The following is a 6,000-nucleotide window of genomic DNA, read 5'->3' on the forward strand; positions in this document are numbered from 1 at the left end:
AACTGTCGAAAGTCCGACATGCGTGACTTCAGTCCTCTAGCGTTCCACTGAAATATCGACGCGTTTCGGACTTCGTCACGAAACGACGGCTTCTGGAGAGCCATGATTTTAACCAAGAGCTGCAAGTACTGGACTCAAAGTGTCCAGCACCTGTAGTGCGCTTTGCGCAGACGTAGACTTCATGTTGGTAAGTATAACGCGAATGGCATTCATGAGCGACCGCAGAATGTTGATGACCTGGAGATCATCAGTCAGCGTCGCTTCAACAGGTGCAGAAGCCGTCGAAGTCGGTGCGTTTTGAGGTAACTTAGCAGGGAGTTGTGCGCTCGGTAGCTCAGGCCAATCTTCAGGACGGGCGAGCCTCCCCGCTTTGTTTGCTTTCCTTGTATCTGTCTTGGTGGCGCAGTGCGGTGATGTGGCAGTCCGTCTGACGGTAGCTGGCGTGTACCTATCTGCAGTTTCGGAATTTCGCGAACGTTTTCGGTGGCGATGCCGACGTCGCCGAACAGCGGTAGCAGCCTCTCGATGCGTCGAATTGTCCCGCACCATTCGTTTTAGAATGGTGAATTCCGTCCGCATCCGCGGGCAATCCTTTGATGAGGCCTTGTGAGGACCACTGCAGTTAGGGCAGTTTAGAACATGTGCGTTGCAGGCGTCTTCTGAATGAGACTCAGAGCACCGCGGGCACACGACGTTGTTCACACAGACACCCTTCACGTGGCCAATCTTGTAACACTTGAAACACTGGAGGGGCTTCGGTACGAATGGTCGTACTGGATGGCGGACATGTCCTACTTTGACGTGGGAAGGAAGGCTGTCTCCTTCAAACAAAATACGGGAGTGACAAGTTGTCATATACACAAGCGTCGAATTCAGAAAAGGTCCATTTGAAAACGCGAGCCAATCTCTTTTGCACAGCTACAAACCTTTATATCGTGCCAGGCGTCGAGTACGCTCGATAAGCGATAAAAAATTCAGTGAGAGCTTGTCACATTTTTTTCGCAGTGCCTAGCGCTGCCAGACCACTAGATATATTTCCAGGACATTGAACATAATCCAACTCTAAACCACCGTTCTTTTACAGGTCTGACATGGATCCGCACCTTGAGTGTCACCCAATCGGAAAACTCTGTCACCGAGAAGCGTTGCACCTACGCTGTCGGCTCGGAAGATGGCACGTGGCCTCGAGGGCGGCCGTTACAGCGTGCGAGACGACGGATCACCTAAGACGTGAAGTGGCGTGATGCGTTGCGCGATGTAATTTAACCAGCTACACTCGGATGTGACGCCCAACATGCGGCTCAGAACGACAGACGGAAGGTCGATTGCCAGCCATAACTCATATTGTTTAGGTCATGCTAATCTAGAGTCACCAATTATTCACGGGTCTCGTCAGGCGTTATCCACAAACAGTTTTCGTTCTTGCTTTATTAAGTTACTCTGTTATTACTGAAAAGCCGGTCTATAAAATCGCAGTACGTTCACATTTACGATCTAGATCACACTGTAACAAAGGCAATGAAGTAGCTGCATCAGTTGGAAATAGTGCTTTTTGGTAAAATAACCACATTGAAGTGTTGTACCCAAAAATTCTTAGGCATTACCAAAATCCTTTGATTTGTATGATATGCAATATCTCTGATCGGCGTATAGAATCTCGTTCGTGCATACCGTTATCTTTACGCCTGAAAAAAGGCAAGATCAGATCAAGTTCAAGCTGCAAGGATGTTTTATCATGAGAATTAGTTAAACGCTAAGTTCCGCCACATTTTACGGTATTCTATTGTTAGAATTTTCGCTATCATTAAGACGAGGTTTAATATGGATATCAAGGTTGCGACGACACAGGACAGGCTCTGGCTGCGTTTACGGGCCCCGCTCATAATAACCTAGCAGTCATGGCATCATATCATTGCACTAGTAAGAGTGACATGTTATAAATTTGTAGCTGATGACGATGTTCTAAGCACAAGCTTGAAGCATCATCCCAAAGCTATGATCATTCACGAAATCAGTTGTGTTTAGATTGCAAGGAATGGCTGACCTCGCTTTTTTTTTCATCAAGCTGGCTGCGCAGTGGTGTTTTAGGTTTAGAAAATCTGCGATTTCAATTTGCTAAGGAAAGGTAAAGTATTGTCTCTTCCATGCAAGTCATATGCCTGTTTGTGTGTTTCTATTTTCTGTGCCCTTTGTCTGAAATTATGTAGCGTGCACAAAACTTTTCATGTCCTCACAAATTATAGCACACGTCTTGCAGATTGATGATCAGTGGTATAAACCGACTGTTACTAATCTAGCGAAGAACAGAAGAAGAAGACGCGCTTCTGCCGTCTTCGCATGTCGCTTGCTGATTAGGTGGTCTCAACGACTGGATAAGCTTTCCAACAGGACGTCGACGTGCACCCCAAGCTAAACTCCCAGACGTCTAGGTAGCCATCGCACCCCATCACCTCGGCGTCACTCACTTCCACCATTTAAACCATTGCCAGTCCCCTATTGAGGGATATTAGTTTCGCAGAGGGGGAGGGGGGAGGTTAGGTTAAGGCCTGAACCGCAAGCTCCGCGAAATGCAAACTTCGCGAATCACTGTTTCCCCTTCGCGCAACATGCGCCGCCCATTAATGTCATCAGCTTAAGGGTCCTATGGCAGACTCGTAAACCGTATTGGGCTCAGCCAATATCGGTATAATTCGGGGTTTGGGTAGCCGGCGGCTCTCTCGTGTTCAAAACGAAGAATGGTAGCGAAAGAGTTGGCAGTGCCTCGTTGACTAGTGCTTGTAAAAGAGCCCATTCGGTCAAAATTATTCCAGTTGCCATGTCTCGAAGAACCCCTTTTGCTTACTTTTGACGTCGAACGGGAGGGACCAAGTAGCACGCGTTATGCGTAAACGTCCAAAACGAATTAAAGGAAGTCAACGAATATTGGGCTCGAATTTGTTGCGTATTATTTCGCCAATGACGAGCCAATTTAGGTACGCGAACTCGTAAACCCTTAAAGAGAACCCAACTTGAAGACTTAGAAGAGATGGTAAGAAATTACAAAATATTTAAAGGTTCTTCATTATTTAATGTATCTTGACATGCTGATTATTTTCAAAGTGATCATCATAAATGCTGTAAAGGCGGAATTTTCGGGCCAAGGCAGTGGGATAGTAAATAAAGAAAACTAAGAGACGGTGAATGGAGAAGACACACTGCTGTGGCAGTATAGTAGCACAGATAACGACAGCGTCACTCAGCAGCCACTGTATCAAATCAAATTACATTGATCGCATATTAAAAAAAAGCTATTTAATGTATTTTCCTGAATCAAAGCACAAATCAAACAGAAGGTTGTCGTAATAACGCTATCCGTGTGACAAGCGCGCCTGTCAAATGCTATACGTTTGTTTGCAGCGTACGCAGAGGTCGCAGTTTGGCCTCTCTTTATTATTATTTGCTGCGTAATTGTGCTGCAGAGAGCTCTCCACATGCCAGTTACGAGGTACTCTCGTTAAGCACCCTTCCAAGCGCCTGATCGCTAAGGCCCCTAGGCACTACTCATAGCATTGCCATTAGAAGAGCGCCAGCAACGCCTCGCGCATGGAGAGAGAGAGAGAGCGCTTGTGTCTCGTGTACGCGCACGCAGCAGAGCCCGAGTCTCCCGTCCAATCAGAAGTCACTGCGTGGCTACCGGCCATCAGGAACGCCTGAAAGCGGGTTCGGCGTGGAGACGCGGTTCATTGTTGAATAGGCTCCCGTTAACTCTTCTTGTAAATTGTGTGAATGCTTTGGTATTGAGTTTCCGGGAACAAGTTCGCCCACAATAAACCAGTTTGTTTAGTGTGCTTCATTAAAGAGTGCTATAATATGTCTCTTCATAAATATTCAAGTCAAACCTCTCTGACTATCCCATTCCATTACGAAATAGATCAGTCGTTGGACTCCCTGAGTTAAAGCGTTTTCTGCTAGATCCATGCAGGTATTGCGGAATGATATAAACTCATAGCTCGCGAAGTGTTGCGGCATAATAAGATTGTTGCCTTGAGGTAAACCTTCTTCGTAGGCATGGTTTTACGTCTCGCTACATATGATAAGGCTTGTTCCAGACATGTTTAGTCATTTGAAGATAATCAACTGCTTTGCAGAATAATTTACAATTCATAAATGCTATGCTTAGCACAGTGCAAAATATTGTTTGCTTATGTAAGTAACTTTTTTCCTCTGACATGAAATATTGTTATTACTGTTATGATCCCGGTCTAGCAAAGAATTAGTTAGCCGAGTGTCTTCTGGAATCTGTAGCGCTATATATATAGCATTTACATATGCGCCACGCGATAGAATACCATAAAACTGTGGTGTTATTGGACGCTGTCCTACGCCGTAGCAGAAATAGAGAAGCTGCTCGCAATTCTAGCGCATTATCATCGTCATTCCAGATGGTGATTGCATAATCGTAGATGTAGCACTACCTTCTCTTTTGTATTAGAACTGTTTTCGAAAATGTTCTAGAAATGAACAAAGCAGAAAAATTATGCATGGAGCATAGGCGTATCTACCGGAACGGGGGGGGGGGCGCAAGGGGGCATTTGCCTCCCCCCCCCCGTCAATAGTGCGGGGGGGCAAGTATGTCACTCGCCCCCCCCCCCCCCCCCCCACTATTAAGCGGACACTTTCGGCTGCAAGCTGGAAAGTCCAACAAACATACAATCTAAGCAAAATATTATTTCTTAATAGAGTGACCACATAAGTAATGCTTTCTTTACTGCGCATACCCTGCTTGGACAGCGAGGATTCCTATTTGTGTCTTCTCGGGACGCTGTGTAGCGGACGGCGCGCGGTATTCGCCATATAACCTCGCGTTGTGGAGAACGCTTGGCGCTGGGCTGTTCCCGCCCTAAGAAACTTTCAGCTTGCGCAACTTGCATCATGTCCAGTTTTTTTTGGGACCACTAGATCTCTATTCGAAAACACTGCCAGCTTGCTAACATTGACCTGCGGGCGAGGGAGAGGTCCAAATACACTTTTATAATCAGCCGCGCCCTACGACTGGTGTGCCGTACGGCATGAAATCGGTGGATTATCATATGCTGGATCTCTGTGCAGAGACATGCTACATATTGTTGCAGTCCCAGTATATTAACAAGATCAAAAGTTCAATCAAATCTCTTACAGGTGTAACTCTGGAATTTCATTGTTTATTCACGACTTATCGAAGATATGCTCGTGAAAATGACCTGGGCCGAACGTGCGAGCCATTTCAATACCAATACAACGTAAAACATAAATACTCAAGTAAGTGAACAAGGAAACGGCGCCGCGGTATACCTTAATGGGGCATCGCGCGCGTAATGCGAAGACGTGGGATTGTTCCCCACCTGCGGGAAGTTGATTTTTCAGCCAGTGTCATGTCCATTCATTTATACTTTCTTTAATTCAATATATATATATATATATATATATATATATATATATATATATAAGAGAGGGAGCGACGGAGAGAGAGAGGTCAGATCGTTTGCGGTTTGCCATCCCCTCCCATTCGAGAAATAGCTGGTACGCTACTGCTTGCAAATATACTGATACATTGTGCAGTGCATGGTTTTCACTTTTGTTCGCCTAATAAACTGCTTGGCGTGCAGGCTTGAAAAAGTAAAAGGCCTAGGGCAACACCATTTTATGCAATTAATTGATACTACCGTGATGTACGCCATGTTGACGATATGCCTGTGGAACACCATAGAAGATCTTTTCAAAACAGACTTGTATATATATATGTAAACAGGCATGCAACAGATGTATTGACATGTCTTATTGAAACCTCCGTTTTCCCTAAGCTTTTTCTAGTCTATCAAGAAGTGCTTTCAATAAATGCCGTGTTATTCACTGTGAAATCTTTTTGTTTAACCTATTTTTAAGAGCTCAGGTACATTCTAAGAAAACTTTGCGCCCTTTGGGCGTATCTCGCCCTGAACAAATAATCGCCATGGGCCTTGCGAGCACTTTCTTTAACGTTGC

The sequence above is a fragment of the Dermacentor variabilis genome, chromosome 2 (assembly GCF_050947875.1).
Source record: "Dermacentor variabilis isolate Ectoservices chromosome 2, ASM5094787v1, whole genome shotgun sequence".
Taxonomy (NCBI): Eukaryota; Metazoa; Arthropoda; class Arachnida; order Ixodida; family Ixodidae; genus Dermacentor; species Dermacentor variabilis.